Below are 26,478 nucleotides of genomic sequence, written 5' to 3' on the forward strand. Positions count from 1 at the left end.
ATGCAAAATTTTAGGCGGGCATGGGTCGAAGGGGAATCCCAACTTGATTTAAGAAATTAATATGGTAGTCCAGTCAAGCTTGTTAGGACTTGAGCCCTGACTTGCTTTTGGTGTTTTTGGACTAGTACAAAGTGTCGTCTATGGCACCTCCCGCAGCTGCCCCCTGTTCCCCGTAGATTCCAATGTGTAGCATGATGTTCTTCCACAGAGTGAATTTTAAGCCCCCACCCCCTCCAAGGTTTTAGTGTCCTCTTTGTTGAATAGCTCAAAATATGTTTACGTTCAGGGTGGTGTTGTCTCGCGCCGCACCAAGCAGCTGTTGAGGACTAAGGTGCCCACTGCGGCCACTCGCCGGAAAGTGCAGCGCCTTAAGGAGCAACTGCAGGCTTCATCCCACTTCCCTCTATGATGTGCTCATCCTGTGTGCTTCCTCCCCACTTCCCTCCGTGATGTGCTCACCCTGTGTGCTTCCTAACACTTTCCTCCACGATGTGCTCACCCATGTGTGCTTCCTCCCCATTTCCCTCCGTCATGTGCTCACCCTGTGTGCTCCCTCCCCACTTCCCTCTGTGATGTGCTCACCCACGTGTGCTTCCTCCCCACTTCCCTCCGTCATGTGCTCACCCGGTGTACTTCCTCCCCACTTCACTCCGTGATGTGCTCACCCTTGTTTGATTCTTCCCCACTTCCCTCTGTGATGTGCTCCCCCATGTGTACTCCTCCCCCTTCCCTCCGTGATGTGCTCCACTATGTGTACTCCTCCCACTTCCCTCCGTGATGTGCTCACCCTGTGTGCTTCCTCCCCACTTCCTTCTGTGATGTGCTCACCCGTGTGTGCTTCCTCCCCACTTCCCTCCATGATGTGCTCACACCCTTTGTACTTCCTCCCACTTTTCTCCGTGATGTGCTCACCCATGTGTGCTTCCTCCCTACTTTGATTGTTAAAGCCATTTGCTTTGCTAATGGTATTGTATAGCAAAGCAAATGGCTTTAACTTAATCAAAGGCGAGACCTATTGCATTTTTAATGCTTGTTTCTTTAATGAAGTCTGATTTAGCCTTCAGAATGAGCTTTTTGTAGGTTAGAATGGCCAGTCTGTAGTCTGATTTAGTTTGGGCATCCTTTGCTAGCCTCCATTTACTTTCAAGTCTTCTACATATTCTTTTTTGTGCCTTCAATGACTCATTGAACCATGAGTCAGAGGGAGACTGCCCGGTCAGGGAAGCCAACTGCTGCCCAGCGAGGTCGATCCAATACTGATAGCTCCTCACTGCCTCATCCAGGTCCAGGGATGGGCTTACTTGGCTCTTTTCCCTCAACCTTGTGCCAAGGTCGAGAGCGAAGTGCTTTCTTAGGTACCTTAGAGGGCCTTTTAGGTGTCAAAGTGATTTCAAACATGATTGCCTTGTGGTCAGACAAAATAAGCGGCAGATCCCATCCAGCCAATGCCCGGCTGAGTGTGTGGCCTCCTTGACCAGCAGAATGAGTCCAGTACTGGCCATATGGTCTACAAGGGCTTCAGTGTCTATGTCGGCGGTGTATTCAAGGAGAAACTTAAAGTCACCTATAATTGTAGAGTTAGATTGTTTTGTCTTAAGCTCCAGGAGCTGTCCTATTGAATTTAAAAAAAGTTGGCCTTAGCTGTTGGTGGATGATAGATAAGTATGCCTTTACAGGTATTCTGGCTATCAAGTCTAATTTTTAAAAGTAGCTGCTTCGCTCTCTGCAAAATCTGGGATAGGTTTAAACTGTATATTAAAACCATTTCTGGCTGTAAGCGCTATGCCTCCTCCCCTTTTCCCGACTCTATCTTTCCTGTGAACTTTAAAACCCTCAGGAAGAGCTCCTATGAGGTCTGGTTCAGAGGAGGAGTCAGCCCAGGTTTCTGTGACGAAGGCTAAGTCCATTGCATGCTCCTCCATGAGGTGTTTTTAAAGCGAGATCTAGTGTTGAGGAGAATACGAGTTATATTCTATCTCTGATCAGGCCTTCTTTGCTTGAAGTGCCAGCGTCTTGCCAAAAATAGGGGTAAGCTGTGAACCAGTGTAGTGCAGTGGGGGCAATGTTTTTTTCCCTGAGATCAAGTGAGGATCCAGGGGAGCACCCGGGCAAGGATTTCCTGTTGGTCTGAGATGCAATAATGCTTCCCTGGAGTACTGAATTGGATGAAGTTTAGAGTTATCGAGATAATGGCTGGTGCTGTAAGAGGTATGTGCACGGACCGCCGCGGATGGGCTTGCCTTTGGTGCGCCTTCAGTGTGCCGGCGACTCGTCCGCTGCAGCATGCGATATATATAGGGCAGTTGCCATAAAAGACTGGACCGCCAACTTCTGCGAGCGGAAGTGCAGGCGGAAATGAAGCCAAAGATTAGGTCCCGCCCTCCGCTCAATCAGCACAAGAGCCGCGGCGGACTAGGGCAGGGACTAAAGGCAGGAAGGAAGACAACCAACAGTCGTTTAAAGGTAAAATCAAAGCATGCAGTGAAAAACCAAAATACATTTAAAATCAGTAATCTGTGCAAAATAGCCATGGAAGTTATAGTTTAAAATATACTGTGCAAGATACAAGACCTTCGGCATGACTGCCTGCTAGTGCTGCGCGTCCGCTGCAGCATGCGATATTACAGCAGTGTGTGGCCATTGTTCTGCCACTGCCATTCCTTTCTGCCCTAAACAGTTAGCCTGCTACCCCATCACCTCCTCCCTACCCTCTGTTGTCTGAGTCCATGCACCCACCCACCTCCCGCCTGCCCTACATGGTCCAATATGCTGCCACTGCCCTCCATTTAGCTTGATGCCCCTGCCCACTCCTCCTGCCCTCGGTTCCCCAATTCTATGCCTTATCATTGCCCTCCTGCTTAGCCTCTGTGCTTAGCATGCTGCCCCTACTCTCCTTCTCCCTGCCCTCAGAAGTCTGTGTACATGCCCCTGCTCCCACCTTTCTGCCCAGCGTATTCCATGGACCTGTCAGCCTCCTATCTACTCTGAGTTTGGTTTAGATGGCACTGCCCCTCCCACCTGCCTAGTATAGTCATATTGCTGCCACCTGTCCATGCCACCTTCATCCAACCTGTCCAAATTCCATGCCCCTATCCCCTCCCACCTCTCCTCCATGGTCTCTTCTGCTCTCCATGCTCTGTTGTGCTGCAACTGCTCCTCCTGTCTGCCCTGCTTTGTCTGTTGTGGATTCCCTTCCCCTGTGCTCTGTTGTCTGTGTTCAGCCCCTTCCCCTCCCTTCTGTCCGCCATGGTCCTATGTGCATGTCCCTGCCCTCTTCCTCTTGCCCACCATGGCCTTGTGCTGCCACTAACCCTCCCACTTGCCATGCATGATCTTCAGTGCTGCCACTGCCCTTCCCACCTACCCTGTGTGATCAGCTTGTTGGCCCTGACCCCCTTCCTTGTAAATATCTTTGTTCAATCTGCTTCCAAACAAAACTCCTTCCCCATCACCTGTGATAATGGGTACCAGGAATGGAGGGAACTTCCTATTGCCAATAGAACACTGTACGTGAGCATTTGGTACCCAAAACAGTGAATGCAGTAGGTTGGTTAGATGTACATTAGTATACAAGGCAATATGTATGCATATACCTATACTAGTAGAAGAGTACGAGATTGCACAATTCGGTATATTAAGTAGTAGTATTTGCTCATCCCCTCTCATCAGCTTGGCCTCTTAGGCTTGGTCATTCACATTAAACTCTTGTTACCGGGTAGCAATTGCATTGCTGTTAGCTAAAAGTGAAATACCAGTACACTGGGGAGCCAAGACCAGACCCACAATAGCGGCATGGACGCGTAGCTTAGCCTAAGCCTACAAACAGATATCTGTACTACACCTCAACCACAACGCCAAGACCTAAAGATATATGGTGGGTCTATCGCACTACCTGCAACAGGCTCTTGATACATCTGTGGCCTCCTCCTGCAGCCCCATGAAATATAGAGGCCATGCCCACCGCTGGTGTTGTATGACACCCGACTGTAGTGACGCAGTCCCCCCATAAGATTTAATGTCATACTACTTATCCCAAAAAACATACATACATGCTTTTCTACTGCAAATGTTCAAGGTAGTCAATGGAAACATCAAATTAATGAACTCCCCCCATGTCCTCTTGTATCAAAATGTACATTGACCATGGTTTCTGTATGCAGTCTTTATTGGTTTATGTCTTTTTTCTCATAATGTTATGATATTGTCATAATCTGTATAGTCTTTTTCTGTTTGTCAATAAAACTTTCAAAACATAATAATAATAAGTAGTAGTATTTCAAGGGTGTTACTTGTAGTAATATAGAAGTACTTTACTATAACAGTATTTGAGGAAACAAACCGATATGCAGAAAAGTTGCTTAGTATATCTGATAAAGGTTAGTGTCAGTGATGTGTGTTCAAGGCAAACCGCTTAAGGCAGGGTGGTTGTCAGCAACGAAATAGCCGTGGAAGATAACCAAAATACAAATAATGTTGCGCATTTTTAAGAAAGCATAATTGTATAGATACTTTACATAGTCACATGGTAATAGCAGTGGAGCAAACAAAAACACAATTTTTTTTGTCTTTCGAAAGACTATTTGCGCGCAAGATTTTACTTTGTAAACAAAACAAGTAACGCCAATACCATATTATCATGAAAGCAAAGTAAAGCAGATGTGCAATTAATGATTAACATAATGGTTACATGACAGGCTGAGGCATCCAAAGAGCACAAACTTCCCTAAACAAAACAGCAATAGCTAATAATTTAAAATGTTGCACCACTAGCAAAGTAGACACATCAAAAAGCACAAACAGGCTCTAAATTGTCATTCATATCTGCAATCTAAGAAAAGAACTACACGTTGCTCAGTTACCAACCACTAAAACACAAACAGAGCAATATAACTATCCAAGAAATGCCATGGCCTTGATGGACTGCTCATCTAAGCAATGGCAAACACAAGAAGGCTAATGACTGAAAGGGGCTGCCCCAAAGACCATTCTCACTGAGTATTACTTCTTATTGGTTTTTTTAAAGAACTGATGACATGAGGTCATTCACCAAGCTAGAGCCATCTGCAGCCAGATCTACAAAATGCAATATTCTACACATCTTTTAGCCATTTCAGTGAAAGCGTGGTATGCATATCAAGTAGCTCGCCATTCAATAAAAGACAAATATGGACAATATGTGGGCTACTTTTACAGATTTCTTTACAAGGTGTGTTCAATATGCACTCAGTCAAATATAGTCCTGAATAAACAGACCTGAACTTGTACTTTATTTTGTAGAACCCCTCTGCCCCTCAACAGCAAAGGTTTCGACAGATGAGCAGAGGAATTACGAAAAACATGGCATTTGCTTTAGACTGGTTTCAATGGAACTAGGATTCACGAAGTATCAGTGACCAAGCTGGGACTTCACCAGTGGTTCTGTACAAATAGGAGACAGTTTCCTATAGCTAAGGACGGGAACAGGTACACTTTCCTCTTTAGCTCAAATCCCGATGCGACTAAATTAGCATTGACTAATTAATATAATTTTAGCATTTTCTCCTCATAACCTAGTTTCCTTTCTTGACAAAGACATACCCGCCTTCTAGACGTGCAATCTGCCTGTATCGGTCGGCAAGCATTGCGACAAAGTTGTCACTTTCAGTATTAGGAGACACCAACTCGGAGGTGTGTTAAAATCCAACTGGCTTGGCATCTTACCGTGCAAGGGTCCTTTCCTCCTAGTCCCCGGTACCGAGGCAGCTTGTTCTCTGCATCAGGGCAAAGTGTCACTTGTGAGCTTGTAATTTACTCTTAAGGAGGCATCTGGGGTCAGGGTAACGCCATGTGATATAAATAAATATGATCTAATCCATGCAATGTCAACAACCCCAGAAACAACTTGTCAAATGGCCCTCTTCTGGCATGAGTGAGACTCAGACCAGAATACTATAACTACTACTATTGCTACTACTACCAGTACTACTAATAATAGTTATAATAATGTGCAGAGTAGAGTGCAGTGCTGTAGAGTGCAGTGACCTAGAGTGGTGCAGATTAGAGTGGTGCAAAGTGCACTGTCACAGAGTTCAGTGCAGCGGCCTAGAGTGGTGCACAGTGCATTGGCACAGAGTAGAGTTCAGTAGTGCAGAGGCCTAGAGTAGAGTGCAGTGGTGTAGAGTGCTGTACCATAGAGTGCAGTGGCACAGAGTACCGTGGCGTAGTGCAGTTGGGTAGACTGGTGCAGAGTACAGTGGTATAGAGTGCAGTGCCGTAGAGTGCTGTGTCATAAAGTGCAGTGGCATAGAAGGGCGCAGAGCGCAGTGGCATAGAGTGCAGTAGTGTGGAGTACAATAGTGCAGAGTAGATTGCAGTGGCATAGAGTGCAGTGGTGTAGAGTACTGGGAAGGGCTGAAAAGAAACAAAATGAAAGGGGGCTAGTGGGAGGGAATAGAAGCTACATGGACGGGGATATGGGAGATGGACTTAAACCATAAACACTCTTAAGAAGTGCTTGAACACAAAGAAAAAAATAGCTCCAAAAACGGGAGCAGTGGATGGGCACAAGTACTTGATCTATGCTCCAGGGGTGGGCAAAACAGAAGAAGAGGACATGACGCCTGCATGCCATGACAAACGGGAAAGAAGGAAATGAGAGTGGCGAAGAAGATAACAAATGGTAAACCTGGGATGTACTGATAGCCCACTGTTTGTAAACATGTCTTGCCCAGACCGTGCATGCACTGTCTAGGCAAAACATAAAACAGAGGGGGGTAGGTATTTGAGAGCAATGCATAATCTCACAACGATTCACAATTAAATCCAGTGAATTACCAATGAATTAAGTTGCACCGACACTGAAATATGACCCTTATGCTTACCATATATTAATAAAATGTTATATTATTATTATTAGTAGTAGTATTCTTAGGTGGAACATTAGCATCACTTGATGACTGCTTTCAACAGTTGAGTGATGATTGATGAGGGTGAAAAGGAAGTTCGAGAAGTACCGACCGACGTTATGTGCCTAGGCGCCGTACAGCAAGCAGACTTTGTGGTTCTTGTACAATCTTCTGAAGTTCATGGAGCTAGATTTGAAGCGGAGGTCCTGCAGGATACAGGTCCAGAGTGGGATCCCTGGTAGTGGAAAGAAAAGCCCCTAAGCATTTGTACTAACTGGCAGGTTTTGGGAGGTGGACCTTAGATATTTGGTTGGCTAGTTGATCAGAGCACTCTAATGATGTAAAGTAACCCCACCCTTAGAGGGCTTTATTGGTCATGTACATGGTGTAAGTGTTGACACCTTCATTGGTTGGCAGTCATTGTATTACATTCACGACTGAGGGACATTGTATTATTTCTTTATGGTGAAGATAAGGGACGGCAGCGTAGATCTTAGCCCACAGCAATTTTTCAGGGTTCTGGCCTGAAGTTATAAAAAGAGCCTATAATAAAAAAAGTAAGTCCTGGCCCGAGGGCTGCAGAGACAAATACAATGTATTAGGCAGCATGAGGGAAAGGGAGCATTGAAAGAGACTCATCTGGTACAAATGCACACTTAATGTACCAAGCGGTACAAAAGGGGGTGGTGATGGATGGAGCATCTGAACCAATCAAACACTCACACCCAGTCAAGAGATCTGGGTCATCCGTGGTAGGAAAACATGGAGGTGAAATATCAGGTTATTGATTAAGGGTTTTGTGACAGAGGGACACAAGAGTAAAAGGCAAATGTTCTGCATTTACAGACCATAGGAGCAAGACCTCAATTCGGACCTAAATGACTGTCAGGAACCCAGTCCTGGATGTGCAGGGGGTAATCTGCCAACATGTTACAACCAGCCCTGTACTCCTGAAATTTGAGATGAGCTGGGGGTCATTCATGTGCATGTGTACGCTGATGACATGACTGTTGAAGATATCTGAGAGCACGTCCAAACAGAGCGGCAACATAAACCATCTTTGATGCACATTGAAAGCAACCTTGGTGGTCACACACAGGAAAGAGTAGATGTTCACCTGATCGGTGAGAATGGTAATCAAGGAAGAAATTCAAACCAAAGAGGAAACATAAGGTTCAAACTGACCAGACCAGAATTAATATAATTTACACAAATATCAGTTACTGGCTCCTCATGTTATTATTCCTTCATAGTATTTTTATCAAAGCTTCTGCCTTTATTAATTTAAATGGGTACAACGTTTCGCATAAGGGGTTATGCATGATGGTTTTCTTTTTTGCCTTGAAGAACACCTCCATCCTTTGGCTTATTCTTTCATTCATCAGTTCATCTCCATATTCCTGTTATTCCTCAGTGTTTCATAACTATTTGACCACAATATTTTGATTGTATTTTTTGCAATCTCAGGAGAACATACTTTCGCTTCGGATCCCTTCAGTGTACAGGGCAAATCTGTGCCATGTGTGGACAACCTTTTTATTTGTTTGATAGTGTTTGCATACATTAAAGGCTTTGATTCTAATATAGCCCATGATTGTGCATTAAACGGCATGTATACAGCTCATTTGGCATTTTTGTGTTAGGGCTAAAAATCAAGTTTCAGAATTAACTGGACTTATCTTTCTTTTTTGTGCAATCTGTCAGTGCTTATGTGGGCAAAATCTGTCAGTGCTTGTGTGGGCAAAATTACTGTCTTCATTTTCAATGTTGCTTTAGCTGAAAGCTGAGGGTTCCACTTTCTTGCACAATGAAAGAGGTGACTGCATCTGTAGTGCTTCTACAGACTGACTATGTTCCGTTCCATGCTGATAGAGCACAAAAGAATCAAAGGGCTAATGCTTCACACTTCCTAATGCTTCCTATGAAAGAGTGCTGTTTTTAACTTGATATTACCACAACGGGTCCAGCCAGCAACTCCCGCCCGGTTCCATTGACTTGTTAAGTAGGAAAATATGCAATAACTCCTTATAAGTGGCTTGGAGAAAGATACCAGTTGATGGGAGAAATGTTATCAGTCATGACACCATTTTGCAGGCCTTCATGACTGGGCAACAAACTAAACAACAATAAGGTAATGTCACAAGGCAGATAGAGAGTTTTATAGTAATTAGTTAGCATTGGGTGATGAACATTCTTTTGGGTGTAGCGTTTGTGCACCATATGATAAATGTAATTGTTGATCTAGTCATTATGAAAATGGTAATTCTCACTCAATTGATTTGCAGAAGTATGGCATATAATAAAGCACAACACCTCATCCCTACTGGAGAACCTCGCCACCATTGGACTCAAGCAACTTGCCACTTTTCCAATTCACTCAGCAGTACACACACACTCCCCCATCTTCTCCACAAGCAACACCATCAGCCACATCGCCGAGCCACACTGGACCGACCACCACTGTGTCCACTTCACCAAACCCGCTGTACACCATCACTGCCACTGAAATCCTCGCAGAAGCTGGAACAAGGTCACCAAAGACCAGCTCACCACTTCCCTCAGCAAGACCCCACCACAGACATTTATGGATGTCAACACCTCAGCAAGCATCCTCCATTACTGGATCTCCAACTGCGCCAACACACTGGCCCCCATCAAGAAACCCTCAAGCAAGCATCCCTCCAAGAAATCCAGCTGGTGCGCCTCTGCCCTCCAAGAGTCCAAGCACACCTGCAGACGAAAAGAGAAAAAAAAAGCTGGAGGAGCAGCAAGATCACAGCAAACCACAGAGACTTCAACTCCACTGTCACCGGACACCACTGCCTTATCAGAACAACAAATAAAGCCGCCATCAAGGAACGCATAAACGCCAACAACAGCAAAGAACTCTTCACCGTGGTGAAAGAATTGGCCAGCACAGAGACAGCAGACATCCCCCGTCTCTAGACCTCTGTGACAACCTCGTCACCTTCTCCCGCCACAAGATCAAGGAAAGCTATGACCGCTTCGCAACCCAAGACTCACCCACCTCACCCGCAATTACCGCACCCAATTGCGCCAGCCCCCAGCAGACCATGAACAACTGGACTACCCTCACCTCTGATGACACCTTCAGGCTCATGAAGAGCATTTACTCTGGAGCCACCTTGTATCCCTGCCCTCCACCACATCAACAGAGCCGGCACCTCCACTGCACTCAAACTCTGCCATACTATCACTACTTCATTGAGTCCGAAATCTTCCCGTGAGACTAGAAGCACACAGAGATCAACCTCCTGCTGAAGAAACCTTCTGGTGACCCGACGGACCTCAAAAGCTACAGACCCATCTCTCTGCTCCCCTTCCCAGTGAAAGTCATCGAAAAAGCTATCAACGCCCAACTCTCCAAGTTCATCAAAACTAACAACATCCTGGACCTTTCCCAAACGGGCCTCAGAAGCAACCACAGCACGAAGACCACTCTCCTCGCCACCACAGACGACATCAACACCCTCCTAGACTGAGGTAAAACTGCCGCCTTCATCCTCCTGGACCTCTCAGCCACCTTCAACACCGTCTCCTACTACGTCCTCTGCACAAGACTTCACGATGCCAGCATCCATGACAAAGCCTAGAATGGATTTGCTCCTTCCTCGCTGGCAGAACGCAGAGTCAGATTTCCACCGTTCAACTCAGAAGCCATAGAGATAAGCTGCGGAGTGCCTCAGACATCCTCCCTGAGCCCCACCCTCTTCAACATCTACATGGCCCTGCTTGCAGCCATCGTCAGAAGCCATGAACTCAATATCATCTTCTACGCCAACAACACCCAGCTGATTCTCTCCCTCACAGACAAACCCATAGCCGCCAAGAGCAACTTCCACAACAGCTGAAGACAGTCACCACATACATTCAAGCTTCCCACGCACGTCTACAAAGCCTTCCAGAATTTCAGACCTCAAACCACTGCCTCTCCTTCTACACCCCCACCAGATATCTCCACTCCTCCCAACTGGCCCTGGCCACCATCCCACAGATCCGCAGGCCCACGGCTAGAAGAAGATCCTTCTCCTACCTCGCTGCGAAGACATGGAACTCCCTGCCTCAGCACCTTAGGCAATCACCATCGCTGCTACAATTCAGGAAGGACCTCAAGATCTGGCTCTTCAACTGTACCGCAGACCCAGCCGCCCCCCCCCCCCCCCAGCGGCTTGAGACCCTCACTGGTGAGTAATTGCGCTTTATAAGAATACTGATTGATTGATTGAATTGGTTGTGAAATAAAAAGCCAAAAATCAAGACAACCTACTTATTGGGGTATTTATTTTGGTAATTGCATTACACATTCCATCTAAATAGGTTGAAGGCTCACAGGCAGCACAGCTATCTGGTTGCCAAAGACTTCTTGAGGGCATTCTGAAAGCTGACCTAGGAATGCATTCTACCCGTTTGCTTTGTGGCTGTTTTAGGCTGTCCAGCATGTCTTTGTTTCTACCATGGACACGTTCCTTGTATTCTTTCACGAGGGCTCGCTTTATGTAAACAGGAGTTTAAATGTTGTTATTTTTTTGTCACATTTGCTGTGCATTCAAAGACAGAGGTCAAGTGTCAGGCTCTGTCTTCTGAGGGAGCCTGGCATTTACTTTTCTGTCTCTGACTTTAGAGTGTGCGAATTTATGTGGCAATCTGATGGTGTTAAAGAAAAGGCTTGGAGTGCAAATATTTCAGAATATATCAGAATTAGGAAAGCAATAATGAAACACATTTTTTGGTAATTCTAAAGTGTGGTGGAAACAAATATTTTAATACGGTCAAAACAAATCAATACACTAGATGATGCCATTTCCACACAATATTGTTAGTGCACTGTATAGTTTGATCAGTAAAACTATAGGTCTTCGAAAATGTAATGGTCATTTCAATGCAAATTGTGTTGTATTTAATTGTAGCGAGCTATCAGACCAGACATACTCCACTCTATGCCACTCCACTCTATACCACTCTACTCCACTCTATTCCACTCTTTGCCACTCAAATCTACAATATTATATACCACTCCACAGGACGCCACTCGTCATCACAACACTCTATGCCACTCCACTCTATGGCCCTCCACTCTACTATATTCTACACCACTTTACTCCCCTCTACGACACTCAATGCTACTCCACTCCACTCTATGACACGTTAGTCAGTGACACGCAATGCCACTCCATTTTCCTCCACTCTACTCCATGGCTCTCCACTCTACGACACTGTATTCCACTGTTCAACACTTTATTGCTCTCTATGGCACTCCACTCTGACACTCCACTCTACATCACTCCACTCTATGACACTATACTCCACTACATTCTACTCCACTCCACTCTGAGCCATTCTGTGCCACTTAACTGTAGGCCACTCAACTCCTCTCTATGCCACTTCACTCTACTCCACATTAAGCCACTCTACCAATCTCCACGCCACTCTACTACACTACACTCCACTTTGCTCCCTTCTACTAAACTCCATGCTTGGCTACTCCCCTTTATGACACTTTACTCCACTATACGCTATGGCACTCCATTATACTCTACTTAATTCTACTCCATTTCACACAACTTTACTCCACTCTACACCACACCACTCTTCTCTACTCCAATCTACGACACACTACTCCACTCTCCTCCAAAACTTCACTTTACACCACTCCACTTCATACCATGACACTGTGCCACACCACAACACTCTATGCCACTCCACACCACTTTACTCCACTCTACACCACTCATCTCTATGACACACTACTCCACTACACACCACTCTACTATACTCAATGCCACTCCACAACATTCTACTCCATCCACTCCACTGGATGCCCCTCCACTGTACACCCCTCTGCACACCATTCTACATCATTCTACTCCACGACACTCCACACCACCATTCTCAACACTCCACTCTACTCCATTCTGCTTCTTGACACTCCACTCTACTCCATGACACGCCACTCTGCTCCATGACACGCCACTCCGCTCCATGACACGCCACTCGGCTTCATGACACTCCATGACACTCCACTCTGCTCCAGGACACTCCACTCTGTTCCATGACACTCCACTCTGCTGCATGACACTAACTTTCAGCCATGCAGAATAGCAACAGTTCTGGGGCCTTATTATGCATTGTGCTTTTTTGCACCGGGTGCACATTTAAAAAAATGCGCCAGGCGCAAACAATGACAGTGTGCCCTATTACGATGTATGCACTGCCCCAGGGCAGCCGCGAATTCGCACTGCCCTAGGGGCAGTATATTCATGTGAAAACGCGGCGCGGCTGCCAGCTGTTTTCACAGTGCAGGCGGCAACCTGCCTGCAATTTTAAAGCAGATTAGAGATCCCCTTGCAGGAGAGTGCAGTCAGTGACTGCACCTGTCTGCAAGGGGATGTCTGGTCTCCCCCTCAGAGAGCTGCTCTCCGGGGGTGCACTCACTGAGTGCCACCTAGAAGGTGGTGGACTGTGAGTGCGCCCCCTCAAAGCTTCTTTCCCTCTGTGCCCACGTTTATATTATGGCGTGGGTGCAGAGGCAAAGGAATCCTCTGACGGAACAGCCCCCGAGGGTAGCGCTGGCGCTTTAATTGCACCAGGACTATTGGTATTACTGAAGGGGGCGCACAAGCGTCTGCACCCCCTTCTGTATTACCAAAGTGCAATGTGGGCGTCAACACCCACTGCACCCCCGGGGCACTGAATGTAATACGGCTCCTAGTGTACAACATGGTTAAAACACATTGGTAAAGTCAATAGCTCTTGCATAAATGAGACCTATTTACTTTGCACATACTTGTTTTGCATATAGTTTCAAAGGAATAAAGACTTGATTGGTTATATTGAGGATTATCAGTCACATTGACTGATTCTTATTTTGTAATCCACTATCCCATTTGCAGAAGCAGACGTCAAACACTGGGAAACCTTCTTTTGGGAGTATGTTTGTATAAAAGGTTCTTACTAGGTAATAATCTGTGTGGAATGTAAGAATGGTGGCACCTTTTTGCCTGGTTGCATGCCTCTCCTTCCCGGAGCATGCAGCGGGGAATGTCCAGGAGGGTGATGACTGTGACCCTAATGCCCAGTTTAGCCCTAGATGAGGGATTTGAAACTCACAAGCCATGAACTGGTATGAGACTTGGTGTGGGAGACTTGACTGCTGAAACATGATGAGAGAACACATGGTGGTTAGCTCCAGGGCGTAGAGCACAGTGGGGTTAAGTTATATTTCTGGCAGTATTGTAGGGAATAACCTAGGGAAGTGGTTCTTAACCTTTTGACTTTTGTTGACTCTCACTGAATCACTACTTGATGCAGGGAAAATAAGATACATCAAAAAAATACACAAATTAAGAAATATTTTATTTAAATTAATGAACAAAACAATCTGAAAATCAAAATGTTTAAGTTACTCGGAATGTTGGAGCTTTTCAAAATGTTCTTTTATTTCTAAAAGAGGAAGTTATACACTTGATGCTAGCAGAACCATTCTGTCTTTGTTCCTCATAGTGCATGCTCTCTTTTTTGTCAGCACATACCAGTGCTGCTTCAATTGAGGCCACCAATCGTCTATAATGTAGTGTCTTGCAACATTTTAGAATTGAACTCTTTTGGCTCCTACTGAACTCTGTAGAGCTGTGATAAAGGTGTCAGAGCATGATGCCATGAAAGCTTGCTTTAGAATGTTGAGTTTGCTGTTACAAGCAGTAGAATAAAGACGTGCAATACTAAGGTCTGTGTGTGGTGTGTTATTGGCGGGAACCCAGGATAGCAATACACTACAATTAGTGACAAGATGGGGGATAAGAAACCCAAATAATGACTGTGCTCTCCCAGGGAGTTTTGCCGCGGTCCAAGAAAACTGCTTGTGCGCGCCACGTGTGTTGCTGGCAAAGATCGGAATTGACGCTGCAAGCATGTGGAGGCAAAGGGCAATTCCAGCTCCTGTAAAGCACATAAAGACAACAGAAGCATTGCAAAAAATGTACATGTTGATGGACGAGAATCTGATGATCAAGCCATACATAAAAGTAATGCACTGCCATGCAAGATAAAGTTGTACATTATTCAAAGTGTTAGCACTGAAAGCAGATTCAAACTGGTTTACCAAGTACAGCTGCTGATCATCATAACTTACAAAATAATGATGAAAGGTGGAGATCAACCAGGTGTTACAAAAAGCAAATTGGCTTGGAGACAAAAAGAAGAAAGAATTACTGAATGCCCTAAAGAGAGTCAACATACTACAGCACTTAGTGAAGGTGGCTCAAGGAGAAGTATTCCGGGTTGCACTTATAGAGAAGTCCATACCCAAAGCAGTTTATTCACAAAGTTGCAGAGTGGGGCTCAGAATAACTTCACAGGTCCTTGAAGAATAAGGATTCCAGAACAACTTTTGAAAAAGTGAAATTTTCAGATGTCTGAGAAGAACATCATGTTTATAGCTCTCATTAAAGGTGAGTCGAAGGCAAGCACATTGCACGGTCTTACAGATGAACTGCAAATGCCAGGTCACAAGGAACCACCCGCGATGTCAGTAAGTTCCACAGCGGTCTATAATGCCACAGCGTTCTTTAAACCACCACCACCTTTCGATACTGCCAAAGAGCAAATAATTGGCGATAGATGGTCTGTGTGGATTGAGACATTTGATGATTTCATTGATGCACATGAAGAGACGGATAACAAAAAGATTATCAAGTATCCCAAAAATCTTGCTGGTGACTGTGTGAAAGAAGTCGTAAATAAAATGCTGCGAACTGACGAAGAAACTACATATTGTCAGACTAAAGAAACGCTGAATCTAAAGTTCAATCCAGTAGTAAATGTTGATTATGAAAGAAAGTTGCTGAAACAATTGATGAATTTGTGGTGATACTTGATACGCTCATCGAACACTGCAGGTACACTGAATTTAACTGAGGTGGAAGCTATTCAACTTAGAGTTATTGATGGATGCTTGTCAGATTCATTCAGATGATAAAGACTGAGAGAAATTCTTAGTCTGGAGGGAATGTTGATGGGTGCCAGAGCTGAGGAGCATGCTGAAAGACAATCCACTGACATGGAGGACAGAGGTGCCCAAAGTGAATCAAGCATAAAAAGTAAGCCAAAGCAAAGGAGTGAAGGAGAAAAAGTGCAGTCTATATGTAAAAAGAAGTTGTGTTTTAGATGTGGATTTTCCTTTTCACATGAAGATAAATGTCCCACCATTAGAAAGATATGTAAAGGCTGTGGGAAAGAGAACCATTTTTGTGACAGTTTGTAATGTGAAGGAAAAAGCAAGTGTGTCACATCGCAAAGAAAAACTGGCTGCTGGAACATTCCAGAGGCAACGTTCGACGCAATCCTACAAGGCCAAACGGCGACATCAATTGAGGCAAATTGACACTGAATGAAGTTGAATGCCATCTAAATCGTCGTCAAGCAGTTCATCCACCTCAGTATGCAGTGAAAGTGAGGACTACGGTTGCACCAGGTCATTGTTTACCTCAGAGTAAAAGCGTATGTTGGACTGGCAGCAGGCAAAGAAAAATGTCAGTAAAAGAAAAGTCCACATGCCAAATCACCAAAGACATACAAATATTGTCCGAAAATAACATTAAAAATAAATGACGGCTCAATACCTTTCATCATCGACAGTGGCACATCGATAGATGAAATGCCTGAAGAGAATAATCATAAATTGTCTCCATTACCTCGACTTACACCATAAAAAAACAAAGTGTACACTTGGGCTTGATCGATACCCTTAAAAAGCCAAGTTTTATTTGAAGCGACATTGAAACACAAGAAAATTAAGGTGCAAGCACCCATCCATGTGCTCGAAGGTGCCACACAAAGTACCTGTCTGCTCAGTTTCAGTACTGCTGGTGACATGGTACTGGTTTCTGTGCATTACAACCTGAATGATCACCACAAAATAGTATGTCAATTTCTTTCATTGATTCATGGTTTGGGAAAGCTAAAGACTATGAAAGTAAAGTTACACATTAATGGCAATGTTCGCCTTGTTGCTCAGAGACGTAAACGAGTTGCTTTTCATTTACAAGAAGCTGTTGAAAAAGAACTTGAATCATTACTTAAACATGACATTATTGAGAGTTCAACTGGTCGGACACCATGGGTTTCTCCCATAGAGGTAGTGCCCAAAAAGGACACTGAAGGAGCTGTACACATACGCATTGAATGCACAGAGTAAACAAGCAATTGAATGAGAATGGCATCCAGGTCCACATATCGCTGACATGATAATGCAACTAAATGGTGCAACGGTTTTCTTTTTTCCTTGATTTAAATAAAGGTTGTCACCAGTTGGAACTTGAAGGAGATTCCAAGTATTTATAACCTTTTCTATACATGTAGTTCTGTTTTGATACAAAAGACTCCATTTTGTTGCATCATCGGCTGCAGAACTATTCCAAGACATCCTTTGAAGTGTCATACAGCCAGTTGTGAATGCATTCTACAATAGAGATGACATATTTAATTTCAGAGCTACACAAAAGGAACAAGGTAAAGCTCTCACTCAAGTATGTCATTTTCTGACTGATGCAGGTCTAACTTTGATTTTAGATAAGTAAGGGTTTCAGAAGACTAAATTCAAACTCTTTTGCTATATCTTTTCTAAACCCGACACCCGATGCTGCTAAAATACAAGCGCTGTCTAATGCTGACCCCCCAGCAAAAAAGAACAGATGATGGCTGGAATGCTGAACAAATCAAATATTTGCCCCCATTCACAGAACTTGGATTAATCCATCCAGTTTCTGCTCACCACGCCACCCCAGTTTGGACCCAGCCATATGCAAATCAGTCTTGACTTTGCTCTCCATGGGAACAGTCCAGCCCGAACTGCCGGGCACTCCCTGGACTGGAAATTAAGAATCTTGGGACTGGTTTCAGGGTATCACGCCCTCATCAGCCAGGTTAGCTTGAATCCAGTAGCACAATGAGCATGGGATCCATGTCTGGGCATACCCTTCCCAATTAGGGCGACAAAAGTAAAAAGAACAGATGATGAATGGAAGGCTGAACAAATCAAATATTCACCCCAGTCACAGATCTGGGTTTAATCCATTGATTTGTTCGTCACCACGGCATGCCCCACAATATGTTTCTATGATAAGTTCACTTCTTGGCATGGCCAGTTACTGTTCAAGATACATACAAGACTTTGCGACCATAAGCTCCCCCTTACGAGAGTTAACAAAGAAAAATGTTTCATTCAAGTGGTCTTAGGAACATGAGAGAAGTTTCAAGAAATTCAAACATGCCAATGAAGCTGCTACTGAAATGGCCTATTTCAATCCAAAGCTTCACACAGAGACTGTTGTTGACACTAGCCCCCTTAAGTTAGGCACTATACTGTCACAGCACATTGGACACCCCATGCTGGAAGGCATATTGTGGTATACACCAGTAGAAGACTGTCCCAAACAAAACATGCTAACTCACAACCTAAGAAAGAGAGACATTTTGGCTGTGGTATGGGCTGGTGAACATTTCCATGTATTCCTGTATGTAAATCCTTTTACGCTGGTAACTGATCATCAAGCTTTATTGACTATCTTTGGCAATCTGCCTCTTCGCATTGAATGGTTGGGACTCCGATTACACGAGTAAGATTACACCATTATACATCATCCAGGGAAGGCTCAAAACCCTGCTGACTACTTTTCCAGAGTACCTATACAAGGTCAAGGTACTCCATCCAAGACGGCTGAAACCTACATTCATTTCATTGTAAAGTAAAATATGCCAGCTGCCATATCATTAGCCGAGATCATCACTGCCACGAGCCATGATAGTGAAAGATAGCATTACTAGTGAAGGTGAATACCAAAAGTACAAAAAAGTTAACAATGAATTGTCTATAACTCAGGAAGAAGTTATACTGCGAAGGTCGAGAATCCTAATTCCAGGGAGGTTAAGGCAGAAGATCATTGAGTAGCTCACGAAGGACATTGTGATATTGTTCCCATCAAGTGAGCTCTCCAAAATTTAGTCTGGTTTCTATATTTAAATTAGAGGGTTAAAAAGGAACTCAAGGCCTGTCATCTATGTAACTGCCTAGCTAAGAACATTACTCAACATAATCTTACCATGTCAGAACTCCCTAAGCATGCACGGGAGAGAATAGCCATCTATTTCTTTGGTCCACTTGACAATGGACATAATTTGATGGTAATTGTTGATGAGTCCTCTTGATTTCCATTAATAGAGGATCTCTATTCCACAACTCAAGCTCACCGCCACACCGGCACACCTCAGTGTCCCGTAGTCCCGCAGTGAGCCGTCTCTACTTCCCCAGCCTGTCTTCTCACTGCCTGCATGCCCAGCCCTTAAACGCCGGGACCGCCAAAACCGCCGAGCCGCTAACCACCTAAAAACAAGGCAGCGCGGCGCGGCTTGGCAGTGGGATGTGATGGCAGTAGGGCAGGCACTGGGAGGCACCGGGAACAGCAGCCGTCGGGGATTGGTAGTGGTAGCGGTAGCGATAGCGGGTGACGGTGAACCGGCAATCCGGTAATGCGGGAGCTCAGCAGCTCGGCAGCTTGGCAGCTCGGTAAAACGACGGTAAAAGGTACATGACTTCTCCCAGTAACTGGGCATTCAGTTTCTGTTTGACTTAGGCTTCCTAGGGCGCTCGGCGGACAAGGCTTTCAGTTTCATTTTCACTTGGACTTGCTGGGGCGGTCGGAGGACAGGTCGGGTCAGAGAGCATGAAAGAGAAAGTGACTGGGAGCGCAAAGGTCCAAAAAAATCCGTAGGAGCAAATATAAATACAGCCCCTCCAATGTTTGTCCTTGTGGGGAAAACTACATGCACAAGGGATTCCTCCCTTGTTAATAAACCTGATCCGTCTTCTGCATACAAATACTTGGGCTAGAGTACGTATCGGTAATGGTCACTCATTAACTAAGGAAATACCAACGCTAGGTGGATTGAAGCAAGAGTGTGTATTGGCTTCTTTATTATTTAACTTGTTTTTAGCCGATTTGACGGATGCCTTGAACAACATAAATGCACACTCAATCAATCAATCAATCATGGACATTTGTGTAGCGCGCTACTCACCCGGTAGGGTCTCAAGGCGCTGGGGGGGAGGGGTCCGCTACTGCTCGAAGAGCCAGGTCTTGAGGAGCTTCCTGAAGGAAAGGTGATCCTGGGTCAGTCGAAGGTGGATGGGGAGGGAGTTCCATGTCTTGGCTGCCAGGTAGGAGAAGGATCTTCCCCCGGCGGTGGCTTTGCGGATGCGTGGTACGGCGGCGAGGGTGGTCGATCGTAGCTGGCGGGTGGGCGCGTAGAAGGTCAGGCGGTTGTTGAGGTACTTGGGGCCTAGGTCGTGGAGAGCCTTGTGTTCATGGGTGAGGAGCCTGAACGTGATCCTCTTGCTGACGGGGAGCCTGTGCAGGTCTCTCAGGTGGCCGGAGATGTGGCTGTGTCGGGGGACGTCCAGGACGAGTCGTGCGGAGGCATTCTGGATGCGCTGGAGTCTTTTCTGAAGTTTGGCTGTAGTTCCGGCGTAGAGGGTGTTTCCGTAGTCCAGTCGGCTGGTGACGAGTGCCTGGGTGACCGTCTTCCTGGTTTCAGTGGGGATCCATCGGAAGATATTACGGAGCATGAGCAGGGTGTTCAAGCATGATGATGAGACGGCATTGACTTGTCTGGTCATCGAGAGGGAGGAGTCCAGGATGAAGCCCAGGTTGCGTGCGTGGTCCGTTGGTTTGGGAGTGGTGCCCAGGGCAGGGGGCCACCAGGAGTCGTCCCAGGCGGAGGGCGATGATCCCAGGATGAGGACTTCCGTCTTGTCTGAGTTCAGTTTCAGGTGGCTGTTCTTCATCCACTCTGCGACGTCTTTCATCCCTTCGTGCAGGCTGGTTCTGGCGGTGGCCACCTAAGCTTGCCGATAAACATATATCGAATCTACTCTATGCAGATGATGACATCCTTCTAAGTAACACAAAGGTGGGCTTACAATGGTTAATAACACGCATACAGGAATACGCGATAGATAGAAAATAATATGGTAATAAATGAATCCAAATCTAAAGTTATGGTTGTCACAAAAAATTCAAGACGGAAGTACAATTCAAAATGGTTCCTGGGAAAGGAGAACTTGGAGCAAGTTAAAACCTATAGATATCTGGGAGTCATATTTAACGATAATGGTAACTTCAGCCCTCAGAAACTTGATATCACCAGGAAAGCAAATGCTTTAACAGGTGCATTTGGGATAATTAAAAAGTCTACAAGTAACTTAACTTATCAACCGCTTCTTAAGGTAATGTCGGCAAAACTGTTACCATCTTTAACCTACGGCAGCGAGGCCCTGAACGGAAAAGATGCAATAATTATTAACAATGCTATCTCAAAAACTTTTCGATCCCTCTTTCTCCTACCAAAAAACGCTTCACAAGCCCAAGTCATGCTGGAATTCGGCTTGAATAATCAACTGTAGGCACGAAAAGGTCATATAATCAAAGTATGGAACAGAGTGAAAAATGATAAGGAGAACTTAATTTCGCAGCTTTTATGGAAAGAAATTGAGGGCAATAATAAATCATCTGCCTGGAAATACCTGGACAAGGCTCTGGATGAATTTGAGGTTAGGGGGTTTTGGACTACTACCATAACCCAGGAATCTTTAAAAAAAAGTTGTGAATAAAACAACAGATTACCTATCATTGATGAGTGATAAAGAGACCTTGGTTAAAAGGAAACATGCATGGTTCATAATAAATGGCTAAAAAAAATAAGCGGTCTCAGCAGTATCTGGACACAGCATGGTCGTTGAGAAGTAAGCCTATCTTCATCAAAGCACGATTTGGAATATGGCCAGGAGAATCCCATGCACTACCTTGGAAAAAACTTGAACACAACATATTGTGTAGGTTGTGCAAATCTGGAGAGGAAAATATTATACATCTCCTGTGCCTCTGCCCAGAACTAGAAAATGAAAAACTAACATTATTAAAAAAAAGTTATTTAATGAAAGAGGGGTAAGGACTTGCAGACAAGCATTGATTTGATGTCTTTGCCCAGATGATGTACCCATTAATTCTGCTTTGACAAATTTTTTAGCAATTGTATCGAAAAAATTAGAACACTATAACATTGATCATTATAATGATTATATTCTCCATTAACTCTTAAACATATGAACTTGTTTTATTCAAATAGTTTTAATAATGAGTGTATATAATTTTAAAGATTCACCGCTATTTAAAATGCAATTTTAATGATGTATTGTAATTCATGTACATACTGGCGTATTTACCCTTTTGTAAAGATTTTAATTAATCAATCAATAAAACAACAACAACAGTTATTCCACAACTCATGAGCGAGACATAACCATAAGACTTTACAGCCTTTTTGCAACATGGGGCGTTCCAGCCATTTTGAAGTCTGATAATGGCCCGCCGTTCAACAGTAGAGAATTCAAGGGTTTTCTGGAGCATCTGAACATAAAGCTTTGGAAGAGTACACTGCAGGGCAACAGCGTCATTGAACTTTTTATGAGTTTTTTAAGAAAGCAGTACAGCGTGCAACTATTGAGAGGCTTTATTTGCAAACTGTGTTGAATTCACCCCTATGAGCGTATCGTTCAACACCTCACTCAACCACGGGCTCAAGTACTACGACTTTGATGTTTAAGAAAGCAACAGTACCTTAATGGACCAACAAAGGAGAAGGAGGTGATCACACAACTCAAATGAAGGACTTGGTTATTAAAGACAAGATGAAAGCCTATGCGAACAAGCAGTGCTTAATTTGTAAATAAAAACGTGCCGGTGCCCAAAGCTCTCTTCTGAAACACGTGGCTGCTGCAATGAAATGTGCGATTACAGAATACTGCGGCAGCGTAATCCTAAAGCCATTTTAGGCCTCTTTAATCCAGTTACAACCACTCCCTGCCCCTTCAGCTCACTATTGTAGCTTTCTCCCTTTGTGACGCTTTTCCATCACTCATCCTCCATCTTTCTCATATGTGTCTTTTGCTCGCAGTAAATGCTTGAACACTAAATGAAACTGTTCCATCCTCTGCACACAACCACCAAATCCTTCTGCTGTTTACAGCAGAGTGATTTCCTTTTGGTTGTTCAGCCTCATGAGCAGGGAAAGAGCTTCCCCAACCTCCAGAGACTTTTTTGTTTTCCAGTGTAATGACGATCGGCGTGCATCATACGCTGACATCATTACATTGAAAGTGAAACTGAAATGAGCCGATCAGATAATTTCAGTTTCACTGCCTCAGACTTCGTGGGGCTATTTTAGCCCCCTGAGCACCGAAACACACAGCAGAGGTATCATTGGAAAGGAGAGAGTGTGGGTGGGCCAAGTGCCTTAGAATCCCTGGATGTCTAGTTTTCAGAAGTGTCTGGGTTTGGTAGGTTTCCCTAGACAGCCGCCGAGCCCGGCACCAAAAACCCAGGTGCCCTCCCTGCAAAACCAGGTTGTTTCTTGTCATTCATTTTGATGCCGCCACAATATGTTTTGGGCCCTTCCCTGTCGCGGGGACTTGGCCCACCCATGCAAGAGAGGTACCATTTTTGTCAGGAGACCTGAGGGAACACTGGGTGGTAGGAAATTTGTGTCGGCCCAGTGACCCCACAACTTTCCCACACAGAAATATGAGAAAAATGTGATGTTTTTATCTAAATGTGAGGTTTGCAGGGAATTCTTGGTAAGAAAATGTTGGGGGATCGGTGTAAGCCACACCTCCCTGGACTCCCCCGGGTGTCAGGTTTTAAGAAATGTCTGGGTTTGGTAGGCCTCCCTAAATGCTCACCGAACCCGGGACAAAAAACGCAGATGACGCCCTTGCAAAACCAGGTCGTTTTGTGATTGATAATTCTGATGTCTCCACAATACGTTTTGGGCCCTTCCCTGTTGCGGGGCCTAGGCCTACCCACACAAGTGAGGTATAATTTTTATTGGGAGACTTGGAGGAGTGCTAAGTGGGTGGACGTTTGTGGCTCCCCACAGATTCCAGAACTTTCCATCACAGAAATGTGAGGAAAATGTGTTTTTTTAAGAAACATTTTGAGGTTTGCAAGGGATTCTGGATAACAGAACCTGGTGAGAGCCATACAAGTCACTCCATCATGGATTCCTCTGGGTGTCTAGTTTTAAATAAGATACAAGTTTGCTAGGTTTCCTTAGGTGCCGGTTGACCTAGGGGCCAAAATCCACAGCTAGGCAGATTGCAAAAAAAGGGTCAGTTTTCAGTGGAAAAATGTGTCCATGTTGCGTTTTGTACCATTTCCTGTTGCGAGCCTTACCCCAACCCACACAAATAAAGTACCATTTTTATCAGGAAACTTAGGGAACAAAGAATAGTAGAACAAGTGCTATTACCAATCGTCTTGGTATGAATTTCTGCCTTCCAAATGTAAGACAGTGTGTAAAAAAGAAATCATTTTGAAAAATGCCCTCCAATTCACATGCTAGTATCCGTACCCACAAATTCAGAGATATGCAAATTGCCACTGCTTCTAAACTCCATATTGTCTTCCCATTTCAGAACTACCTAGGTTTCCTTGATACCTATTTTTCACTCTTTAAATTTAACCAAATGAGTTGCTGTATACCCAGTACACAATGAAAAACCATTGTACGGTGCAGCTCAGTTATTGGCTCTGGGTACCTTGTGTTCTTTGGAAACCTACAAGCTCTATATATCTCTGCAACCAGAAGGGTTCAGTGGACATAACAGTATATTGCTTTAAAAAATCTGCCATAGTCAGAAGTTACAGGTGCAAACGTAGGCACAAAAGGATCTTTTTTGTAACTCAATTTTAATATTTATTTATTTCAACTTTTACTTTCTATACGAAAACCTTGAAGGACCTACACATATTACCTCTAGCTGAATTTAGAATTTTGTCTACTTTTCAGAAATGTATAGCTTTCTGGGATCCATTATTGGTATCACACCCATTTCTACCACTAACTGGAAGGATGTTGAAAGCACTAAAAAGGCTATGTGCCATTAAAATGCCAAAACTCAGTAGCAAAATGTGGTTTTCTGACAAAGTTCTGTCTGTTTCTGAAAGCTGGTAGACAGAAAGTTATGGGTGCCTAAGCAGAAACTACCCCAAATAGCACAAAAAAGGCTTAGCACAGGGGGGGGGACACCTATTAGCAAAAGGGTTAAAGCACCAAGTATGTTGGGTGAAGAAATGGGATTGTGTATGTATGTGTGCATGTATGTATCTATGTATGTATCTATGTATGTGTGTATGTATATATACGGCTGTGGTCGAAAAGCGTATTTCTGTTGATTAAAAATACCTTTTTGCTGATCAAGTGGGCTAGTGAATTATTGCACCAAACTGATTCTGTACGAGGAATATATATATATGAGGGGGGGTGCAGTGTATTAAATTATTTTGGAATGGAATCCTTTTGGCTCCTGAAGGACTCCGTAGAGCTGTAGAGCTGTGACGTAGGTGTCAGAGCACAATGCCATGAAAGCTTGTTTTAGAATGTTGAGTTTGCAGTTACACGCAGCAGAATTAAGACGTGTATTACTAAGCTCCATTAATGGTGAGTTATTGGCGGGTCCCCAGGCTGGGAAGACACTACACATTACTCCCACAAATTAAGAATACCAGCATAATTTTAGCCTCCAATTTGGAATTCCTTCATACATACAGAGCATTTTAAAACATTGTTATAAATATTCCTTTTTTTTGTGTAAGTACTTTATCAATTCTTCTAATAATATTTAATTTCAAATGAGTCACAGACCCCCCTAGAGACTGTGGATTACCGCTTAAGAATTACTGATTTAGCAGGGGCAAGGCCTGCAAGATGGCTGACTAGCCGGGTTTCTTGCTTGCTCCGCCAACTCCAGCAATACCCTTTCCTTATCCTGCTACCTTCCAGCCTTCTGAACCCCGCTCTGAGCCCCTGAAGTGTGGGGAACTGAGCCCTGGAACTGTAGGGTGTGCCAGGCACCCGGAACGCAGAGGGTACTGATGCCCGTTCATTGACCCCGGCCGGCCCAGATATCAGCAAAGAAGCAGTGGCAGGGGTGCTGAGTCACTGCAACGATTATGCCCCAAGTAGCTGGGCTGCTGCCCTTGACCTGCAGCCGAGGTGAGATACTACTGGGCAGCGGCGGAGGGAGTGGTGCTTGGAATGACTGATCACCAAGGGGGACTGGAGTGGCAGGAATCGGGACCACCGGGGTCACTGTTGAGGCACCCTGTCATAGAAGAGGCCTGGTATGACCGGAGGAGAAACAGGCAATGTGGTGAGAGGGCCTCTCCCAACTCAGTGACCCATTTCATTATGGGATTTTCCTGAGAACGCCTCAACACCTTTTCTCCTCATTCCGCTTAACTGGGATTTTCCAGTATTAGAGAGAGAAGCCGGAGAAAAGCCAGTAGCTATCAGGTGGTGATGGGGAGGCATAGAGATTGCGACAGGGAATGCTGGATACCCAGAGAAGGACCCCCTATGGATATCACCTGCTTGAAACCACTGCACTAGTGCAGGACTGAGGAGCAGAAGGAGGGGCCTGGTGTTGGCCAACCCTGGCTGGGGGCCCGGGAGTCATTAGGTG

The 26,478-nt window shown here is 44.7% G+C and overlaps 1 protein-coding gene across 2 annotated transcripts in view; it reads right to left on the reverse strand.

The window, feature by feature from the left end:
• ZBTB47 (zinc finger and BTB domain containing 47) overlaps window positions 1-26,478 on the reverse strand; it is a 348,552-nt gene that overhangs the window by 217,852 nt on the left and 104,222 nt on the right. The window contains exon 1 of one of the 2 annotated variants that reach the window (XM_078665313.1): window positions 5,701-5,743. The exons of the other annotated variant lie outside the window; for it this stretch is intronic. The gene's annotated coding sequence lies outside the window, so the exon portion shown is untranslated. Of the gene's footprint in view, window positions 1-5,700; window positions 5,744-26,478 lie in introns of those variants that run through there. 2 annotated transcript variants of the gene reach the window in all.

This window comes from Lissotriton helveticus, chromosome 10 (assembly GCF_964261635.1).
Source record: "Lissotriton helveticus chromosome 10, aLisHel1.1, whole genome shotgun sequence".
In the NCBI taxonomy this organism is placed as follows: domain Eukaryota; kingdom Metazoa; phylum Chordata; class Amphibia; order Caudata; family Salamandridae; genus Lissotriton; species Lissotriton helveticus.